Here is a 24,619-nt window from a genome sequence, read left to right as displayed (position 1 = left end):
CTTAAAAAAAACAAACTTTGCGGAAGAGATGTATCATCATTAATGGGGAAGTGTGCATATTGAACATAATGAAAGAAAATTTATTAGAGAGTCTTAAGCCCTTATCACAACATCCGGGTTCTTATCATAGCTATTGCATGGCATGTCCCTTAACTAAAGTGATGCACGCAGCGAGTTTTAGAGAGAAGAGTAGAAGATTCCACCATCCCCCTCAAGATCATCCACGCTGGATGTGTGCCAATGTGGGAAAATTTCTGGTAGAATAATCGAGCACCTCCCCTCACTCCTCGCCACTTCAAGTTCTCTCCGTGTTTTAAAATAGAAATGTGAATTTTTCTTTCTTGTCCTCGTGAGAAAACAAAACAGAAAAATAAAACAAATTCCGCAGATCATCAGGAGACTGTGAGCCGCTCAACCTTCAAATACTCGTAGAATAAGTAAGAGAAAAAATTTTAAAAATAAAGAAAAAATAGCCGCTTTTCTTCTCTCTTCAAAAGTGGAGTGGGCTTTGTTATTCATCGTTGCTGCTGCCCTATTTTTATTTTATTTTCTTTGTTTTTAACTCTTCTTCTTTGTGCCTTTCCGCATTCCTTTGTAAAGCGATCACCGCACCTTTTTGCTTGCTTACTTTCACTCCATACAATAAAATTATAATTATATTATTACAGGGGGAACCTCGTTTGTACGACGTTTAAGAGGCCGAGTCAAAACGTCGTACTAAAATGCGTAAGTTGAATAACTGACACTTTTTAGTAGAAACGACTTCTCTCCTTCCACAGACACGCGAAATAATACAGGGCGGGCAAACAAGTCCGTAGAAACTTCAAAAATGAATGAAAACCGGAAAAATAACCGAAATAAAAAATGGTTTGCAGGGTCAGCATCGCTAAGTCACGGGAATGTTTTTAAGACAAGAAAAAAAAAACTAAAAAAACAGCCGATAGGTGGTGCTGGTACGAGCGACTTCGGAGGAAATATGCAAATGAGACGGTTATAAGAACTCGCGCTCCTAATCCACAATCAGTTCAACGTCGCAAACCGTGTATCTGGACCTACTGCACTAAGTCGTTGCTGGATTTATGACTCGCCTGCAATGTGTTATTCCCCTGTGGTGGTGGCCATGTGGAACAGATACTGCTGTAAGAAACGATTTAGAAGCATTCCGTTCGTTATTTGCGTATCTTTTCTTTGACTTGGGTACGTCAGCTCCACCTATCGGCTGTTTTTTGAGTTTTTTTTACCCCCCCCCATGTCTTAAAAAATTCCCGTGACTTAGTGATGCTAACCCTGCAAACCGTTTTTTATTTCGGTTATTTTTCCGGTTTTTATGAATTTTTTTGCCCACTCTGTATATAATTCAATGTGTGTGATTGCATCTCCAATTCTGATGTAAAAAATACCATTTTAATCATACTTTGTTTTATATTCATACTTAGATGAGACAACCATGATTTTTTATGGGCAGTTTATATATATTTTTCATTAACTGTGGTGTTTTATTGCTCTTATTGGGTTTCTGTATTTTTGATATAGTTTAGATATAATGTTCGACATCCATATTTTTTATGGGCATCTTTTAATCGCCACCTCGTTGGGCATTTTATCTGTTGTGACTTTAGTATTTGTATTTGCACTGAGGGGAAAAATTTAAATCGCATTTCGAATCACTTAAAAAAATAAAAAACAGGGATGGGTATTCAAAACTGTTTTGAAAGATCAACTTCCATCGTTAATTTTAAATCCTTGTCTACTATTTAAAAATGAAAATTGAAGTTATCAAACTATTTTTTTTTTACTAAAGAGACAATTCCCAAAAAAAATACTTTTAATCTAATTATTGTTACGAAATAATTCATAATCAAATGGTTGTTGAGGAAACAGATCTTTAGTCATATCACTATTGAGAAACAAAATTTTTTGATCACATCATTGTTGAAAAACAAATGATTGTTGAGAACATATTTTCAAAACCATTGTTGTGTACCAGTTTGTCAATCAAACAATTTTTTTTTCCAAAACTATTCTTGATTAAGGCATTGCTGAGATATTTTCTAAGAAACCAGGTGTTAATAAAACTTCTTGTTAAGAAGCAAATTTCCAATGAAATCATTATCGTGACAACATTTTTCATTTCAGCATTGTTGCAAGTCTTTCTACTTTCAACTTTTTTTGTTGCTGTTTGAGCATTGTTTCAAGGCCATTTTTAATCCTAACATTGTTAAGAAACTAATTATTTTGGAATGGAGTATCAAAGCTGTATACAGTAATTAGTATTTAACCGGATATCGTTTAGCAATTTAGATATTAATTTTTTAAAAAGAAAATTGCAGTTGTAAATATTTCCGTGGTAACCCATTGCATGAAACCATTATCAACCAAAGAATTTTAAAAATGATATCATTTGCCGATTATAGAGTTCTCTATGTAGAAGACACGGAAATAGCAAGTTTATTTAAAAAAGCACCAAGTAAAACAAGACCTTTTCATAAGAAAGAGTTGGCTAAGAGAAAACAAATTGAGGTTAGATATTCAAAAAACTAAATATATTTGATTGAAAACAAGAAACAAAGAATTTTGATATTATGCATGTAAAAATTCATAACCATTCCCCTAATCACGTCATGACTTCAAATGAAATTCGCATTGTGAAAAAATAATTAAAAATACATGGATTTTGTTATGACAGGCTTAAGAATACAATAGATAGTGAGTTTTTAAAAGATATCTTTTATGCATGTACTCAATAATATCGTATGGAATCTGTGCCTGGTGAGGTGCATACTATCTTATATACAGGGTGATTCAGAAAAGATGGGAAAAACTCTAATTATACAAAAATTGCAACGTTTTCGAGACAAATAAATTCAATTGGTCGAATGGTCGACGCGTTTCGGCTCTTCAATGGAGAGCCGTCATCAGGACCTCGTGGTCAGAATTCACTTCAGTATTATCGTTTATTGATTTATAATGGTTTGTCACTTTTTCAATCCTCCCAGCAAATCGAAGAAAACCCTGGCATTGCCAGATATTGTGGCTAGCACTAACATAAATTAGATAGATAAGTTAGTTACGATTTACGATATTTACCAATCGTCTTGGTAAGTTTGGTGAATTTATCACTTTCACCGACGAATATGCATACTACCCAAGCGTTGTTGGTAAATTTGATAAATACTAAAAAAATTATCACTTTTACTGGAGATTTTGCGTAATACCCAAGCTTCGTAAGTAAATTTTATAAATACTTGAAATTCATCGCCTTTATCTGAAATTATACACAATACCCTAATGTAATTGGTGAATTTGACGAATATGAAAAAATTCCAAATGAGTCTAATATGTGTGATGAATATAGCCGGACCCCGATATAATGATGCAATGCATGTATAAATTGTCATGTATAGTGTATCATACGATTTATCGTTTACCAACGACGCGACGCTTGGGTATTATACATAACCACCGGTAAAAGTGATAACTTTTTTAGTACTGCACTTATTAAATTTACCAACGGCATGTGCTAATTAAGACACCCCCCCCCCTCCCGATCACTCACACCATTCCTTATTCTTCAAGTCATTTGATGTGAACTGTTGTCATGTTGACTGATAATAACAGTGGAATGAGAAAAGAATAATTCTTCTCACTTCCTTTCAGAAAAAAAAAAGCAAAATGATAAGAGAAAAGAAATGGGGAAATTTTCGTTTAAAAAATAACACATAGATTTTGTATACATCCAAACAACCGTTGGCGTTATAACGAGTTGTCGCTATAACGAATTTTTTACATTATAATCCCGATATGGAAGATTTGTTCACTGAAAATTTGTGGCGATAAGCGTAATTGGTGCTACAACGGGGGGCGCTGTAACGGGGTTCGAATGTGTGAGATATTTCTGCTCGGATGTGTGTGTGTGTGCTTTATGTTGCGTATTCTGTCCAAAAAAACCTCACTCTAACTGTTTAATATTTTTTTAATTTTTCTTAAAGAAAATTTTCTTTTCTTCTTTGATAGGTAAACTATTGATTTCATCAACGAATGAAATTCAGTTATTTATTATATATTAATAATATATTTATAAAATTATTTTATTCAATTCAATTTATTTATGATTGTGACTTTTAAGAAAATAATTTTTCAATTTTTAACTAATTTAAATTGAAACATTAACTAATTTAAATAATAAGTAACAGAAATAAACTTGATGTGTCTATATCGATTATTTAAAAGAAGAAGAAAAAAAAAAAAAGAAACAATCGATTTCAGTGGAATGAGCTCGAGACGGTAACGTGTTTCTGTGCAGTAACAGATACAAAAAACAGAAAACAACATAACGAACATGATCAATATATTTTATTACTTGCAGCAATGGGAGGGAGAACCCTTTTTTTTTTATCTCAACTAGTGAACAATAATAAATCAATAAAAACCCATGCTGTAAAGTCGATAAAGTACGTAAATCGAAATGAGGCAACAAATGATAAAATTGGATTATTCCCCCCCCCCCCACACTCCACGTGTCCATTTCGTACACCAGGGGATTCGATATTTCAGCTTTTTGATTGTAAGAGTGGTGAACATACTTCTCATTTATATACAGTACATGTCTTTTTCCCTCTCAAAGTCAACATTTGAATACGTCATTCTACAACGAGTGACAATTATTCGATGAATGAACCAAAAAATAGAAAAATGTAACAAATTCATAATTGATCACGCATGATATTATTGATTCATTTTTCTAATTATACGGGCTCTCGAGAGCTTTATTATTCTGAATTTGCTTAGCAAATATTTGTATACATATCCTGTGAATGTATGTTGCACATAAAAATATAATAAACTGAAACATACATGAAAGCGTAGCTATTAAGAGACCGGTTATGTTATTAACAAAGTCCGTAGAAATACATAGTGAGAACTATTCTGTCATGTTGTGTTTCGCTAGTGTCAGGCTAGTGTTTCGCCAACTTTATTGATGTCGCGGAGGACCCTTCCCCCCCCCCATGCAGTGAAGGCAATGCTCCGCGGACCCCCCCCCCCCCGTAACGTCAGTGGGTTAATTTCAACACCAACCTGCCATAAAATCCAAAATATATTCGGTTTTTTCCATAAAATTTGCATATCACAAAAAATGGAGTAAATAGCAATTTCACGGCACAAAATTAATCATTTATTCAATGGTAGTGAATGAAAATGATCCCGCGGACCCCTTACACACTAATCGTGGACTACAGGTTGGGAAACACTATTATAGGTCATCCTGAAAGTTCTGACCATATTTTTTGCACATTTTTGATTGGGAAAAATTTTAAGAATTTACCTGTTTTTTAAAGTGTATTTTATTATTTTCTTTAACTATTTTTTGAATTTCGTCCAACATTTTTGTAGGTGAAAGCCATCTACACGTGACTTTAGATAATACCTGCTTCGGCAAATGATTTTCTAGAAAAGAAATTTTAAAGAGAAAAATAAAGAAAACTCAGATGGTGGATATGGACATAGTAAAAAATGTTATTAAACCACATTTGATATTCCAAAGCAAACGAACAATAATGCTGGCAAGATATGAATTTCCAACACATTTTACCAGCTAATAAACTGAGATCTCAGCATACCAGCTTGAAAACATTCCGTCTGTCAAGTTGATTTCCATGTACCCACATAAAAATTCGTATTTCCTGAGTATCAGCATTCACATCTGTCATTGACAGGTGATAATAACGTAATTCCCGATCCGGTAAAACACTAAATGCAGCGGAAAGGCAAATGCCAGTGCGTGGAACTGGTAATCAAATCCTGCTAGGTAAAAAAAATCATGTTTTAATGATTGTAATTTTTTTAATGTTTCAGTGCAGGATAAATGTGTTATATTCTGGAAAAGATCAACAAACCATACGGAATAATTAAAAATTACCCAGGAATTAAGACACAAAAGTCATTTTGCTAATGACATATCTGAATCTAAGCTCGAATTATCCAAAACATTAGAAAACTAATGCGAATTAAACTGGTACTTTAAACATCAAATTTAATAAAGAACGAGAAGGAAATTACAAAGATTCGAATCAATCAAGTTCGCCTGTAGTTTTATTTTTTTTATCAATATGACTTTTTTATTAACTTTCTAATTAATATAAACTTCTTAATTTTATTTAATTAAAAAAGCAGTGATCATTATTGCGTGGAAACTCACTAAAAGAAAATTTTTTGTTACTTCAAAAAAAGATTATTTAAGTTGATGGGCAGAGAAAGTAAAAATTCCTGATTGAAAAATTTTGAAAAAATCATAAAGGGTGAATACATATTGAAAACGAATATTAAAAAATACTTTGATATTTATTAGACCTAATTCCAAAAAAAAGATTATTCCTTACAAAAATATGTGTTAAAATTAAATGGGGGGAAAAAAATTAAAAAACGATTTTTTGCAAAATTCCCAGTTTAGTGAAAAATGAGTCAATGTGATGGAAATGCACGTATCAGCAGCTGAAATAAGCGTCTCCGAAAAACGCTTAGAACTTTGGGGACGACCTAATTGGATACCATCATATAAAGGAACAGTGAACAATAACGATTTACGATGCATATTAAACATCTGCTACCGTACGCGCGTTCGATAAAAGAAAGTTATTGGCTGAAGATTCTTTTATTAAGAAACCTGATTGATACTCTCAGAGCGTTAAGATTCCATCTGAGATGTCCCGCTTTGGGGAATCCATAAAATTCGGGAGGTGTATGAGTATGGCTGGATTTGCCGAACAAAACAATAATCCTTCGTAATAAAAATTTTGTCGCACATTTAATCTACTTTATGACAATATCATTATGACCTCAATCAACTACTGATTAAACTATGAGGTATATATATATATTCAGTTGAGTAGTACATCTCATCGAATTCCATTCACTCATCATCGACCCTTCAGTTGGAGAATTCCTCCACTATCATTAAATCTCTCGCACAAACAGGAACAGCTCAGCTTTAATTATCTGCCATCCGATGATTACCGTATAAACTTCCCGGAACTTGGCATTTTAATTGGAGATCTATTAATTCTGTGAATTATTAGCTCTTAATAGCCGTCTCCGTAATTCTGATCCAAACTTCTTGGAAAATCTCGGCGAAGTTTTCTTCCGAAGAATTTATTAGAGCAGGGCAATCAAGAGCCTCGTTTCCATCAGATGGATTAACTTTTTTTGGAATTAGTTTTCTATAGAAAACTACACTCGTGTGCAAAATTAAGAGAATTAGCACATTATGTCGAATTTCCGAAAAACTAGTGCACAGATTATTTTAATGAAATTTGGTACGAATACACAGTTATAACAAAGAAAGAAATGTACTATACAAAAGTCATAGTACGCACGCATGATGGTCAGAGAAGCTCATTTGGAATGTCCAAATTCCAGGTTGCAAGATCGAACCGGAAATGAGTCTAATATGTTGTATGGTCCCCTCTCACAGTCAGACAGGTCACACAGCGCGGGTACCAAGGCACCAGGCTCTCTCCAGATGAGTGTAAGTCGAGAATCACTGTCCAGGCTGAATCTCGACTCATCCGTAAAGAGCACGGTGATCCACTGAAGTCTGGTCCAGGACTGATGTTGTCTGCACCATGCTAAACGCGCTCTCTTGTGTGCTGCAGTTAGCGGGACGCAAACAGCGGGTCTTCTGGTATAAAGCCCTCTCTTCGGGCAGTAGACCGTGAAACTCGGGTTCCAGTGGCAGCATGCAGCTCACGTGAGAGCTGTGATGATGTAGTAGTCCTGTGACGCCGCGCTGAAAGTGCCAAATAACGATCCTCATTGGTCGTCGTGGCTCTTCGACGACCTTGTCCAGGTCCTCTCGATATGGATCCAGTGTCCTGAAACGGTTGCCACAAATTGCAGCCGACACTGGGCGTAACATCGAGCTCTGTAGCCACCTGCACTTATGATTGCCCTGCCTCCAATCTACTGACGATTCACCATCTCATTCCGTCATCCATACGTTTGTGGCTACTCATTTTACCTCATAACATATAAAATTCACCAAATTCTTGCGAGAAACACAGCGAATGTCGCCGAGGAGTACGAGCACACGAATCGTAGAAAACGCCTCGTGCCCTCATCATCCCCCCCCCCCCGTGGTCACAGCTCTGCCCACACGCACGTGTACGCTTACGTATTCGACACTGAATATTTGCATACTTCTTTGGGGGTGGCATTATTAGTACATTTTGGTTCAGTACTTTTTGTGAAAATAGACACACACAATGTGCAAATTCTCTTAATTTTGCACACGAGTGTACATTATGACCGCTACTTGAATATTTTTATTCCGTATATACCAATCATTGGCACCTTCTAATCTTTCTCTAAGAGGGGAATATTCCTAATCTATGGGTCTTGACCCAAATTTTGGTCATGGGGACTTCTGAGACATATGTCTTACAGATCCATTGGGTGGGAACTCAAACCCCCTTTTTTTGGTTTTTGGTTTTATCTTGAGTCATGATTTCATAAATTTTTTGGGTGGGGGGGGGGGGGGAGTCATTGCATACCCCAAAAAAAAGCAAAAAATTATTGCAGAATACTAAATTTGAAATTCTAAACTATTAATACAAAATGTTAAAAAATATCTATGTACAAAAGCTGATACAGGCTCTTCCAACGAGAGGGTGGTTTGCCCACCTTCACCCAACCGCCTATGTCAGTATAATACCATTTTGTAAGTGAACGGGGAGGGGGGCGATTGCTCACTTCACCCTCCCCTGTACCCGCATATGTCAATACACATATATGAACACACCGGGGCTGGACAAATCTGTTGTCGGGACATGTAAAAATGTCAACCGGCATGTATTTTTTTAGCTTACTGCCCGATTTGGGCATGTAAAAAATAAAAAATTTGAAAGCTTTCGTTTTCTAATTTTTTCATTGACGATGATGCAAGTAAATTTCTACACACATTCGTGAAATTTCCCAGAAATGCTTTTTTTGGCAGCCGTGATCATGGCCCCCATAAGGGCAGGGGTTGACAGGGCTCAAGTTCTGGACGCAGGACGATTCTTATCACATTTTTTGTTTTTCCACACTATAAACTCACTTTGGGGAAGCCCGTTAGAAATTTCCGGCCTAGGAATTCGGCTGCAGTTTCTGGAGGCCATGGTCATGATGCAAATGTGTCATCAACGCATTTCGATACATTTTCATGGTCCTAGTAGTTAGCACCCATATTGGTGCAGTCATAGGATCTCATAGATGCAGCCGGGCTCAAAATGGAATGACATATTGCAACTTGGACTTTTCTCGGAAACGGAAAATCTCATTTCCAACGAAATAGTACATGCTGAAGCTCTTCACGGAAAAAGAGAAAAAGGCATCTTTTAGTTTGCATAAAAACGTAATATAAATACAAGGCCATAACAGGCAAAATGTCCAACAAGTTGGTTGAGGAAAAGATGCCCATAACAAATATGCATATCATATATTTCTAAAATGCAGCAACTCTTAATTAAAAAATTATAAAAACTAAAAACTATACAATACAATGACAAAATATAATATAAAGCCCATAAAAAAAATTATGGTTGTGTCATTGGATAGCTTCTCGATTTACCCCAATATGTTTAGGATAAAAATATATTTTTCCAAAAGAAATTAGGTATTATAATCCAAAATAATATAATATATATTATAATCCAAAATAATATATAATCCAAAATAATATAACATATTATTTTACCATAATATAACCATTATTTAACCACTCGACTGCCAGGCGGCAGTCGAGTGGTTAGGGAACTAGCTTCTCACTGTGCAGGTCTGGGTTCGAATCCCGGTTCGGGCATGGATGTCTACTAACCTAACACTAACAAATTCCCTGGACGGATCATGCTGATCCCTTGGGAATACGTGAAGATCACGTTATTATTATTATTATATATTATAATCCAAAATAATATAATATATACAAATACAACACCACAACAGGCAAAATGCCCAATGAGGTGGCTGAGAAAAAGATGCCCATAAAAATATGGATGTCATATATTTCAAAAATATAGCAAACCAATTAAAAATGCAATTAATAAAAATTATAAACAATATATACACGCGATAAAATATTATACAATGCCTATAAAGAATACTTATGATTGTCTTATTCTAAGTATGGATAGCTTCTCTATTTACCCCAACATGTTTATCGTATTTCTTTTTAAACGTGTCAATTGTGTTAGAATTTACTACCTCCGGGGGCAAGCTATTCCATTTATTGACAACCCTATTAGAGAAAAATTCCCTGCGACACTATAGCTTTGCATTGTCCCTTACCAATCGATACTGGTGTCCCCTTGTGAAAGCAGTCGATTGGCCAATCCAAAAGAAATTATAGGTATTATGGTACTGTTATACAGTATAACTATAGTGTCCCAAAATGATAAAAAAATTTCGACTGAATCTAAAATTGGGCAAAATGCTAATGCGCATTTCTCTTCTGCACAGAAGTATCGGAAAAAATTGGGGGGGTAGGCTGTGTCATAGACACGGCCACAAGTTTTGATGTGAATACTTTTTTTGTGCCTGGAATCGCGCGGTAGGTGCTGACAAAATGAAATAATGTCATTATCATCGGCTTTGTCTTTGGAATAGCTTACAAACGATAACAATATCATCTATTTACTGCTCGAGATATAGCGGAAAAACAATTTGTTAATCAAGGCAGCAGACCTGCTGGTGCTCAGACAGGAAGAGATATTGAAACCAGAGTGATATCATTGAATACATCTTTGCAATGGGTACCTGACGATACCATTGCTTTTGGCTTGCGTTGCGTACTTCCTGAGGTACGAGCGCTTAAAGAATTCCGTCGTATTCTTTATTCCGTCTCCCAGTATCGTCATATGATTCAAAAAAGATACATTCGCGTCAAAAATATCTACCACGAAAATATGTGACGCCTGCTGTCACCTATCAAATAGAAAGTAAACTATCTGTTATAATTTTTACGAGACGTTAGTTGTTGGTTTTGAACAGTATGCAGTATGAAAGTGAACAAAATGTGTTATGAAAGCATATATTATTTGTTTCATGCTGCATGATGGGGTAAATTTTATGCGCAAAGTATCGGTTAATATGTTTTTATGTTTGCCGCTACATTATTTTTGTAAACACCTAAAAACATAGTAATATCGGTATTTTGGCGCATAGAATTTACACCAGGTATGCAGCATAAAAAAAAATTATATAGTTTTCATAACACTTGTTATTAATTTTCATGCTGCACATCGGTTTAAAATGAACAACCATTTCATTTTACGAATTATAACAGATAGCTTCGATTTTACCCAATAGCTGTCCTAGCTTAACGTAGTTTTTCGTATTTATAATAACAAAGTATAATTATAAAATATGTACTCAAGTGAATCCAGTGATAATATTTTTCGGGCATGTGAAATGCCTATTGATTCGGGCATCCATCGATTATCAGTTAGATGTCCGACCGGGCATTTAAACTTCTAGAGATTCGTCCTGCGCCAGAACACACTGAACAAAAATTAATGAAAATTTGAGAATCGATAAGAATTTAAAATCAGTGAAAGAAATACATAATTCCAGAATGAAAACAAAATAAGAATAGTTATTCCAGAATTAATAAAAAAATTCCAAAATTAATGTGAGAAATGATAAAAAATTAATGAGAGAATAATTTCTGAATAAATAAAAATTCAAAATTAATGAGGCAATTGAAAATAAATGAAAGGTATAATTGAAAATTAATGAGAGATAATCGATAGTTAATGAAAGAGATATGTGAAAAATAATGAAAGAAACCATTCCTGAATAAATGAAAATTCAAAATTGCGCAAATGAATAATTGAATATTAAGAGGAATAATTAAAAATCTATGACATAAATAATTGCACATTAATGAGAATAATTCTAGATTTAATTAAAAAATTCCAAATTAGAGTGAGAAAAGTAATAAAAAGTTAATGATAGGAACTATTTCTGAATTAATGGTAATTCAAAATGAGTGAAATAATTGCAAATTAATAAGAGAAGTAATTTAAAATTAATGCGGTAAACAATCGTAACTTATGATAAGAATGCTTCCAGAACTTATTAAAATTCAAATTTAATGAGGAATATTATTCAAAATTTTTCTGAGGAATAATTCTAAAACTAATGGTAAATTAGAATTTATTGAAGAAATAGTTTCCGAGTTCGTGAAAGCTTTTAATATTTAATTCGGGAGATCCTGTTTGATTCGGGGGCTCCTGGACAAGAGGAGCACCCTGTATGAATTAATCGTAACAACCCAATTTACATATTTACCAGACCAGACCAGAATTGAACGTTTCCGTCGCTGCCCAGCCTTTGCAGGCTGTCTGGCGACTTACAGATCACCAGGGGTGGTATGAGAAGGAAAAAGACAAGTTTGTGCATGTGTGTAAGGTATGTAGTGTATGTGTGTGTGTAGAGAATGAATGAGCCAGGAGAGTATTGTTTACAAATCTTCGCGAAATGAATGCTCATCGAGATAAAACACAACACAATCGAAGAACAAGGGGAAATGTCTTAAGGGAAGTAGCTGATGATATGCTACCCAAAAACCCCAACATTATAAATATTTACATAATCGAGAGACACTAACCAGAGACGTTTGAGGTACTGTTGAACCGTCACCAGTCATATAACCATAATCAAGAACGTCAAAGAAAAAGTTATAATGAAGACATGACACATACCATCTCTGTATTGTAATAACATCAGTTTCAACACGACACGAACCCAATGCACCATTTTATGCAAGCGCAAATTATGAATAAATGAGAAAAATTATTAATTTCGAGAAAAAAAACATATAAATGCCTCTGAATTGCGATCACAGCATCCGCAATATCAAACAAAACTGATATTAAATTGATAAATTGTTTAGGGGGAAAAAAAAAATCATGAAAATGTTCTGAAAATTACATCAATTCGTCACCCAATCCACGCTCAGCAAGTCCATTGGCCTAGAGTGTACTGTGGGTATTCTAGGGTCATAACAGACAATTTCTCTAAGATGAAGTGATGTTATTCAGAAGATCGTAGCCTGTCAAAATGAGCATTTGCAAGCTCCTTGATATAGTCCAAGATTAGTGGTAAGTCAAGATCTTTACGGATGTTTTTTTCCTCTCACATACCAGGGGGCTCTGGTAAACTGACGAAGAATGATGTTCTGCTGTGTCTGTAAACGTTTCATATTTGCAAGACTGGCATGAGCCCACACTGGGGCAGCATATGTCAGAATAGGACGAATAATAGTTTTAAAAAGAATTACTTTATTCCTCAACGTTAGCCTGGCCTGTGGGAATGTGATTCTGGATAGCATCCCAACTGTTTGTGAGGCCTTATTTCTTACGTACATCACCTGAGGAGAAAATGAGAGCGACTTATCTAGTATACAACCTAGATACTTGACTTGGAGTTTTCTTGTCAACACCGTATTGCCGATGTATATGGGAGTTCTTGGAAACTTGTACCGTCTTGTGAAGAGAATATATTGACATTTTTGATGATTCAACTTTATATCGTCGTCTTGGCACCAGTCCTCAACGTCTTCAGTTGATTCTTGTAAATTTTCAATACATTTTTTCCCTTTTTTGTGATTGGTCAACAGGATGGCATCGTCAGCAAATAGACCATGCATTCCGCGCTGAGAAGTCATTGATGTATAGCGCAAAGAGCAGTGGTCCCAAACAAGAACCCTGCGGGACAGACGCTCTTATTGGTCTAACAACAACCCAATTTATATATTTTGTTTTATAAAAACATCTAATATTTATAAAAAATTATATTTTCAGTTGATGTTTTGATAGAAACGATCATAATACATTGTGTCCATGAATTCGTAAATATTTTAAAAATTCATAAAAATTGAAAAACAAATAAATTGAATAAGTTATTCTTATACGAAGAGTGTTTTTTTTTTTTACTTAAAAAATAGTTCAAAGTTTTTTCAATAGAGGACGCTGACGAAAGGAAATCTCCTGAAATACACAAAGAGCCCTATAAAATGCAGAGTGCACGATTAATTCTTCATTTCTGAATTTTCCTGTTGCTGGCACTTGCATAAGATTTTCTTTGGGTGTTGACATTAGTGGATAAAGCACTATTGGTGAAGTTGTTTTACTTCCGCCATGAATCACAAGCTGAAGCAATAGGACGTTTCGGACACGGAAGAGATTAAAAGAAAGTTCAGGTCTAAAATTCTGATTTTCTTCCATGAAACACCATCTATCGACGAAAATTCGAACTAAAATTTTTCCTATACCTAAATAAATCCCCCTCCTTTCGTAAGAATAAATTTATATAACCGTACCGATTCCTTCAATTTTTATGAATTTTTAAACTACTGTATTTGCGAATTTGCGGTTCACCCCGTAGATATTATGGCGATATATTTTCATACTGCATATTTTTTTTTAATAAGTCGTGGAAGTACTATTAAGGTCTAGGTGAAGACAAAGATTCATACCACGAAGATGATTCATAATGGCATCATGAGTTATGGAAACAAATGGAATGACTTTGGCTCTTACTCACATTCCTCGTAATTCAGAGAAACTTCTCGCAATCGATTTTGAGGGTACTTCAAAGCATTTTATTCATTTTTCTCCCATATTTGGCACACGCATATATTTTTTCCAGTTTCCGCCGTAGACAAAACACTATATCAACGATTGCAAAAAATAACATAGTCCTGCAAATTTTCAGTTATGAGAAATCTATTTGCCATTTCCGGCGTATTTTTGGCTGCTCTCATCTGAAATATCCATTTCCATTTTCCAAATATTCTTAACGAAAATGTATTTCAATACTACAAGGGAAAACGGCTCAAAAATATGTTATTTCAATTTTTTAATCTACAGTAAATCCTGAATCAACGTCTCCCAAAGAACATTTTCTAAGAATTTTTGAATCATGAAACGATAAAATAACATCGGAAATAAATAAATAAATCTGATAATGATTTAATTTATTAAAAATTCGATGTTTAAATTCAGATTTTTTTATCATTAAATATATTTTTAAGGAAGTAACGATCACAAATAAAATAATTTCCATTATTTGTTTTCTCATTATTATATTTTTTTTCAAAAAATGTGTTAAAATTAATTGCGTCTAAAAACTTCAAAATAGACCAGGGCTATGCAATATCGGCTGTTTCACCTCTTTGATATTGCACTTGCCGCCTTGGCTCAGTGGGCGTGGTATCTGGGTGCTGTATGACGTCACGGCCTTGCTACTTTTTCATAAGCAGACAACATCAACATACGATTGAGAGAGATTTTCCGTTTATGAATTTTGTTTTAGTGTCCCAGATATGCGCATGTAGTATTTTCGTAATCTTTTTATAATCTATAAGCTAAGAAATGGATTAAATCCAAGCAATAATCGTTTAGCTATAATGTCTTGCGATATTAGAATTTTCAAAATAATAATAACAACTTTAAACATTGTATATTAGGATTTTTTATGTATTTGCTTCCCCCGGGACGTCGGAAGTGTTTGGAACTTGTTGGTGCTCGTCTTGATCTTTACGTAGGAAATTTTGATTTCTGAATCAATTTAGTTGGGTGCTCAGACCCACACTATAAATTACTGTGAGTGCTCGACAACCCCAATGGCACGCCCTGCTCCAACGCCACTGGGTTCCCATGTTTTTATGTTGCAGTTGTATTGGCAATAACGAAGTCAATACTTCTTACAGCTACACCTAATTTAAATGAAAACAAAAAAGATAATTGAAATTCTAGTAAGTTCATAAGATAATTTAAATTATCTATCTCAGTTGACTTACATGATTCAATTGAAATGGATCTGAGAAAAGTATTCTGAGTGAAACTTCCTTCATAAACAAATGCGAAATTTCTTATTTTAAATGTTTAAATTTCTGAACGAAGCAAGCCAATAAATATGCAAATACTAATGACAATAATCGAAAATATATTATTTTGGAAATATTTCAGTAAAATGGGTAGTACAGCGAATGTGCAACCGTAATTAACAGGGTAGCAAAGCGGGCACACTCGATTCTGCAAGTAAATGGCGTCACATATGACGTCAACTGGTACCGACTCCAGTCAAAGCCTCCTAGATAGACTATAATATAGTCTATATTATAGTAGCAGTATTAGCAGAATCTTTTTTTTACCCTTCACACCGAGCAAAACTCAGGTCTACCGCCATTCAAGGAAGGCCGGGAGAATGTACATTATAAATCCGCTCTGGCCGGCCATCTATAATCACTAGGGTGGTCAGACGTCCCAAAAAGTTTTTCCAGGACGCCTTGTTTTGTCCCGGTTTTTTAATTTAAAAAAAATGAATTCTTTTTTATCATTATTAAAAATTCATTCTCAAAGGGAGTAAAACCTTTCGTACTCATCACGATACTTATATAATCATTTTTTAATTACAAGAAAAATGTAATGAATGTAAAAAATGTATTACCTCTTATTACGAAAAGAGTAGTTGAGGTTTAGTTATCGATATGATACGCTTTACATGTCTCTCACATCCTAGAGCCGGGCCTATAGACTGAAACCGTCAGCGGAACCCCAGCCAGGGGTCTTCCCCAGGCTCTTCTATAGCGAATTTATAGTGCAAAAAATCGAAAATGAAAAGATTTATCCCTGGCTGGAGCCCTGCCATTCTCCCCCTCTCCCCAAGGAGGGAGCAGTACCCTCTGCTGGATAAGGAAGCAAACAATTTTTGAATTTTCCTGAATACTGCTATCTATGTTTTAAGTAACCGAAAAATATGTGTCATGTATCTTAATTTTTGAAATTTGAAATCTGGAGACCCCCCCTCCCCCCATAGTGATTACAGATGGCAAGTCCGAGCATGTTTCATACACGTTCTCCAGGCCATTCTTAAACACTCTAACCATTCACACGTTTTTAAGATATGTAATTCTGGAAAATGATGTGTACGTGTTGTGTGGCTCATACATAAATATGATTGCTACGGGAAATTTATGTGTTCGACAAGTGCCGCCATCCCTGTTCGAAATTCGAATTATCAAATTAGCACGTATACGTATTATGCGTGAATTCGTGAACGTTTTTTGGCCTGACTGTTCTCTATGGAGGAGGATATTTAATAAACTATCACACACTGCCAATATAATTCAGGATTCCGAAAGACCTTCTGCGCATGCACTAAATTAAGGTGCCCATAGAGAGCAAACTCATCGTCGTCCATCTTTGAACAAAAAAAAAACAAGTTTGCCGCTCCATGTGACATCTAATCGTTAAAAAAAGAGCAGGATAGGGATCAACGACTAGCTTTATCGATAGTACTGACGTCACACTTTAGCTCAAAGATAATGGATGAGTCAGCCTGAAATTTTAAAGTGCTCTCCATTGGATAATGAAGTCGTCTTTAAAAATTATATTGCATACGTCCATCCTCAAAAGAGAAAAAAATCCAAATAACAATAACTGAAGGGATAATACAGTTTGTCTACACTGTGCGTCTTTTACTAACCCGTACGGACGTGAAAAGTAAATAAAATCAACAGTTCGTAAATGGGAAAGGCGTTCAAGAGTATTAAGCCTTTATTGTTAGGGACTAGAAGATTAGTTAGTAAAAGCGAACAATCCATAAATTGGAGGTTCACAATGCAGCGTCATCTGTGGTTTGTTAAAATTAGGTTCCAGACTCGAAATTTATGTATAGTAATATAGTAATACAGTCGATCTCGCTTATAGCGTTCACCACTCAGAACGTTTTCCCACTTTGTAAGACTTGTTTTCGTGTGGTCTCAACTCTAACAATTCTCATTAATATTTTCCGTTGAGAGCGTTTTCCCACTTACAGCGTATTTTCATGATGGTTTTTTGAAAAAAGTTATAAGCAAGATCCACTGTAAATACAGTATGTTACAATTTTTTCATGAATTTTTTTCACTAAGCATCATTTGAATCTGGAAACCTCAAATAAATATTGGAAGTGATTTATTGCTTCGATATGAGAAACGCGCAGTCCATAAATTGGAGGTTCGTAAAATGGAGCGTCATCTGTAGTTTGTTAAAATTAGGCTTCGGACTCGAAATGTATGTATAGTAGTACAGTAAATTGAAGATAACTATCTCCAAATAATTATAATTGTGGGAACTTATTTTTGTATTTATAAATATTTCTACTGTTTCTTCTTTGGAGATGTTTGTTTTCAACTAAGCCGAGTCATGGGAGAGTCCCTCCGCAATTATCGGAAATCAATTACGAGAAAACCCAAACAAACGCGAAATTCCGAACGGAGATAACGAAAATGGTTTCTTTAACATCGATTCTCGTAATACCGTTTTTCCAAATATTACGGCAATAAACTGTACGAAGTTAATAAGTTCGCTAAAACGATCGGAAAATTACACGGGGATCAATACCACTGATCTACTCTCGGTATAAGACAAAATCTATACAGTGGCAGTAAAGTCGTGTGTGTACTCTGAAATTCCTCATCAATGCGATCAATAATTGATTATCTGCTCATAAATTATCTCTTGATTGTGAGATATCGTTGACTGACAGATCGATTTATCAAGAATATATAACAAGATCGGTTTGTGTGTGATTATCTCTTTATATATATTTTTTAAAAATCGTTGCAAATGACGGAAACGAATTTGTTTTTGAGGAAGAGAGTTATACTACTACGAGTGCGCGAAGCAACGACGCGGCCATAATTCTTACAGATTTAATTGAGTTTGCACGCGTGACATGTGGCGTCACAGACACGGCATTGGTTGGAAGGAAACGTGATGATGGATCATTATTATTTTTTTTTAAGCCTCTCGGGGTGTTGAGATAGTTTCGGGAAAAGAAAAACTTGATGGAAACGAATAATTTTTTTTTTTTGCAAATGGTGCACGTGTTTATCGAAAACCGCACGAGAGAATCCCTAAGCCTCTCACTTATATCGAAATTTACATTATTTCAATGTTATAAGCCAGCGGTTCTCAACCGGTGCCCCGCGGAACACTTAGGGCTCCGTGTAAACTCCCAGGGGCTCCGCGGCCACTCGAGGAAAATGAAATAAAAAACAGTAAATTTGAAAAAAATATATAATTATTAATATTTTTGAATAATAAAAATAAGTCAGTAAATTTTGACGAATAAATAAAAAATAGGCCTACGGGGTTCCGCCATAGAAATTATATACGGAAAGCGTGGGTCAAGAAAGGTTGAGAACCGCTACTATAAGCTAATCAAATAAGTTCGCATCACAGATACCTCGATAGGAATATATGCGTGTATTCAGGATATTCTTCGAAACAGGCTCATTATGTGTGATCAGTGTCGTGTATTTATACCATTCCAGGAGATTTGTTTAAAAATCTGCCAGTCCATGAAATGTATCGCGATGTCCCGAGTTCGAACTCCACCGTCACCGCAGTGGGGGTCTGTGGAACCTTGGTCAACATGCAATTCGGTTAACGAGCGATCCGCATAACGAACAAAAATGTTTGACTCGGTTAACGAGCGATGGTTTGCATTACGAGCAAATGCCCTTCATATTTATTTATTTTCACATTATCACAACTGAGGCGATGGTTTTTTGCTTTCGTCCACACACGTACTGTGGAATTATGGGTAATATTCTCCTCTACAGTCTCCGGTCAATGTTCTTCACTCGAAAAATGAACACACGTTTGCCAGCGTGATAGTTTACGATACGAAACTAGATGTAGCATTGTAAAGCGTATGTGCAAACTGTGTACTGATTGCATTATTGAACGTGACTTCGAGGGGGATAGCTCATGAACAGGAGCCAACATTTGTCGAAGAGATTGTGTTCTTAGGGAAGACCATGAGAGTGTATGAGGATGACATTCATGAGCTAGTAGAGCGGCAGTGACGAGATATATCGTCTCCATAGAAGGCTCTTATTTCAGGATTGGCATGCCCATATATTTTGTAAAGTTGATTTCTCTAGTGGTAAAACATGGCCAATACGTGACCGTAGATGAACTGAAGAATCTCCTTTTCACGCAACAGCAAGAGTTCATGGTCGGTATCTTGTCTGAGGAAGAAAGAAGAGAAGTCCCTCACTTCAAATGAGATTAGAGACGTGTAGAGAATGTGGGAATCTATGAAAAATTTTGCAAGAAAAAAAGAACCAATCAAATAAAGCTGTAGCAAAGCGAGCAGTGAATCTGTCCAATGACAACGCAATTTCCCAGTTCCGAGAAATCCCAAAAAGGAGGCAAAAGCAAGTTCATTGAGTAGGTCCTTTTACAAAGTCACACAAAAATATCATCCACATAAAAATTACTGATAAAAACGACGGCATCCAAACAATACGTAATGTAAATTATCCAAGTTTACATTATTTCCTATGGAGAATTTTGATTCGATATACGAGTGATTCGGATAACCAGCACGTTGGAGGAACGAATTAAGCTCATTAAGTTGTACTGTACCAACTTCTTCAATTTTTATGAATTTTTAAACTATTTACAAATTTATGGGACACCCTGCATAAGATCTTATCAGTATAGGGACGTCAGTTGTACGAGAGGCTTCTTATGCCTTACAAAGAGAAAAATATATTCTCTTTCTCTCTCTCTCAATCAGCACGTTTTACTCTCAGATCGGTAATTAATACGTATGAAAATATCACGTACAATAATGTAATAGTATGAAATTTCAAAAATGAAATTCAATAATGAAAAATGTCTGGATCAACGAAAAATTTACCAAAGAACAATTTAATTTTACTTCTTTAGTTTTCAATTCCCCACATCAATGGTAATTTGAAATTCAAAATATAAGTACTTATTGATGAATGTCGGATGCGTTCAAGTGGAATATTTCTCTCGAAATTTAGAAATACATACTATATATTTTGAAAAAGAAAACTCTACGGTCATTAAATATAATTTGATCGAAGGAAGCTCATTCAAATATAATTTTTTGCGATTAGTTTGAAAGATTTATCCAGTCCCTTACGACACGCCATTAAAAGGAAACACAATTTCAAGGTGAATGAATTTCTTCTTATAAAATCAAAAATGAAAAATCACAAAATTTTTAGAGTGAGTTTTAGTAGAAAATATATATATATATATTATGTTTACAAAAATCTTTTACGTTTCGCAATTTTTATCGTTGTCTGAAGCAGTTGATTGCGCGCTTTAATCTTTTCCTTAAACAGATTCGAGTTTTTAGGGTGTCTTGTTATCTTACATGCATGACTTGATAATCAAGCTCTTACGTACATGGTCTCTTGATTATTTCTAAACCTCTGAAAAAACAAAATGTCTTGTTATTTTGATTGAAGTTTCATGCTTCAATTTTCTTTCAAAATTCTCACGTCTACTCATTTTTTCCTTATTATTTATTTTACAAGGTTTTTGATGAAGTTCGATTATCTCTAAGCGTTCGGTCGTATATAATGTTTACTATAAACTCTGAAAAATTGACTTTGATTTTTTTTTTTTCCTTACAAATTCCTTTTTTTTTTTAAGTTTTTATAGCATATTTTTTTTGACGTCAATACGTTTTTATTTTCACGTTACTGTACATGTGTGTTTGGAAATAGTTTGAAAATATCGAACGTAACGAAATTAAGTTCTATAGCTCGTTTGTTTGTTTTTTAATTCGCAAGAAATATGAAATATAAGGAAAAGGTGTGTGTGTGTGTGTGCAAAAGAAAAAATATATATAATAGTCTAAGGAGGGAAATATATAGAAGCTTTCCCATGTATTGTGTGCGATATACAGGGTGCGTCAAAATTTCGTTAAAACAAAAAAATTAATTAAAAAAGAACGAATGATGATTAAAAAGGAATTGCGGTTCTGACGAATGGGACCAGGAGGAGATTGGTTCGAACCCCCTACCGGCCGGCGGCAAAGTGGTGGTCAGCTGAGTTTCGTTTTCTGTGGTTTCCCATTTTCGAGTCGTGAATCGGGAACCGATTTCTCAGTTAAAAAAATCTCTCCGCAAGGAGCAACAGGTCTACAAATATTGTCATTGAATACATTTTGAAAACATTTTATTTTACTGCCATCTATGGGTTTTAAAAGTTTTAAATTTTTTTCTTTTGTTTTTTAACTTAATCTCTCAGAATTTCATTCGTGTAAACTAAATTTTTTTTAAATTATTTTTTTTTATTATTTTTTTTATTATTTTTTAAAAATTTAAACTTTTGAAAGGTATTTATATATATATGCAGAAATTTCTTTTCAAGTTACACTACCACTGTTGTGCATTCATTTTAAAATTATCGATAGTATTATCGATAGTGTTTAGGAGATTCACTGTTTTCTAATTATTAATGGAAGTTACATTTATTAAAGTTTCATAATGTCGAAGTAGTCATAACTAGTTTTTTTGTGGGTGTACTATTTTGTCATCAACAAGGGAAATCACAAAAACAGACAGAATAGCGATGTACATATTAACATAACTCAGACGAATTGAAAAATATCCTAACCACCAGTGGTACTAAAAGATGTTCTATAAATAAAGGGCTAATGAGCGGATGGTAGAAGAACTATTTTGGTCCGTGGAAATGTACAAATACAACGCCACAACAGGCAAATTGCCCAACGAGGTGGCTGGCTTAATAACATCATGGATCCCCGAGCCATTTTTTGGAGGCCCTACCTACTACTGCTACACCCCAAATGCACCCCCCCCCACGGAACCCCCCCAACGAATCGGTACATGCGGGAATGTGCGTGTACGTGTAGTGCAACCTGACGTAAAGTTTGTTTCTGTGTAATGTTTGTTATGTGTAGTGCTGCCATCTGCCACCAGTTTTTTTTTTTCTAACTATGAGTGAAGTGTTATGATTGAATGATTTATCGTTGTAGGACTGTTGCTCTCTGTGGCGAGACTTTTTAACAGGGAGATCGGCTCGCATTTGCGCCTTGAAGTTGGGAACCACAGAAAACCAACTTCAGCCGACCACCACTGTGGGGTTCGAACCCGGATCCTCGCATCGCGAGTCCGTCACTATTCAAAGACAATACCACGTCGTCTATTTAACACACCATAGATACCACCTACTGCGGATTCTGGGCACTGAATTTCATCTAAGTAGACAGGCTCCATGACACGGGGTTCGGCTGTCAGCATGCAAGCATAGAAGCATCGTCTAGCTGTTGGAATGATTTGTCCACCACCTCTGTGGATTGCATCAGCATGAAGCGTAACGTCATAGATGTTAAAGCGGACACCTCGCATGTTTTCTTCACACAAAACGCTCTCTTTGGTTGCCCATTGAAACCCAGCAATGACGCTGTCCTTGATTTCGTTCAAGTATTGTACACCTTTAGTGACATCAACGAGAAGGTTAGGTCCTGTTCCTTCAGGTCCAAAGCACCAAATTTTTCTTGCTTCTGACGCATCCCAATCATATTTCTCGGCAAGATAACGAGCACGAGCTTTGAAATCATCTTTTTGGTTTACAGTACCCTTATCAATGTCCTCGGGCAAACCATCTTGCATGGGCACAGCCTTCATGTAAAGACGATTGTGTTTGTTGGGAGATTTAGATAGACAAGTGATGCTGGATTCTTCCGACACGCTCTCTCTGTATGACACCACAGGGTCTGTTTTCTTCAGTGGAATGCAGGCATGATCTTCTTCCAAATCCTTCAAACAGATCTCAAGATGAAGTTCGCCAGCTCCAGCGACGATGTGCTCACCAGACTCTTCAATAATACACTGAACCATGGGATCAGACTTTGCCAAACGTTTCAGTCCTTCCACCAGCTTGGGCAGATCAGAGGGAAAATCCCTCTGATCACGTGTAATCACGTGAAAATCCCTCTGATCACGTGTAATCACGTGAAAATCCCTCTGATCACGTGTAATCACGTGAAAATCCCTCTGATCACGTGTACTCACGTGAAAATCCGTAGCTTCCGTCCGACACAGCCTACCCCTTCTTCTTATAGACCGAAGTTGAGCTCAGTCCATCGCCGTTATGGTCAATTTATTACAGTTTTACTTCTCTTTCAGGAGAAACGAGTTGCGCCAGAAATATGTACATATGTGTGTACCTAACAGCCTACTTTCGTGCCGCTGGGTTGAGTGGTCATAGTGACGAACTCTAGTCGCGAGGTCCCGGGTTCGAACCCCACCGTCGCCACAGTGGTGGTCGACTGAAGTTAGTTTTCTGCGGTTCCCAATTTCAAGGCGCGAATGTGAGCCGACCTCCCCTTTAAAAGTCTCGTTCGCCACAGAGAGCAACAGACCTACAAACAGTACAAATGTAATTCAATCATAACTCAAAACTCACTTCACTTCTGAAATGTAGATGGCAACACTGAAAAATCAAACACAACACTACATACGCACTCAGACCGTTAGGTACACAGTCACACTTCCGGCACACTCACTAGGTAGTAAATTGCCCTTAGATGGCGATATACCTGAGTTTTGCTCGGTTTGAAAGAAAGAAAGAACGCCTACTTGCGTAACTGTTATTATAGACCAGTGATTCCCAACGTGGGCGGTGGAATGTTTCAGGGGGGCGGTAGAAGCTACGGATATAGCATAGGATTCTATGGGTTTGATTGCGTTGGGGGCGCTGGGAGAAAACAATTTCTGAAGGGGCGATGGGAC

At 35.8% G+C, this 24,619-nt stretch overlaps 1 protein-coding gene and 1 pseudogene across 1 annotated transcript in view; one reads left to right on the top strand and one right to left on the bottom strand.

Moving 5' to 3' along the window:
- Positions 1–24,619, top strand: part of jp (junctophilin) — an 87,587-nt gene that overhangs the window by 26,042 nt on the left and 36,926 nt on the right. The gene's annotated exons all lie outside the window — the stretch shown is intronic.
- LOC149089742 (elongation factor 2 pseudogene) lies at positions 23,003–24,093 on the bottom strand (annotated as a pseudogene).

This window comes from Pholcus phalangioides, unplaced genomic scaffold (assembly GCF_987345545.1).
Source record: "Pholcus phalangioides strain wild (caught in Gottingen) unplaced genomic scaffold, Ppha-v1.0 ptg000001l_1, whole genome shotgun sequence".
In the NCBI taxonomy this organism is placed as follows: domain Eukaryota; kingdom Metazoa; phylum Arthropoda; class Arachnida; order Araneae; family Pholcidae; genus Pholcus; species Pholcus phalangioides.
This window is presented reverse-complemented; position numbering and strand designations above follow the sequence as displayed.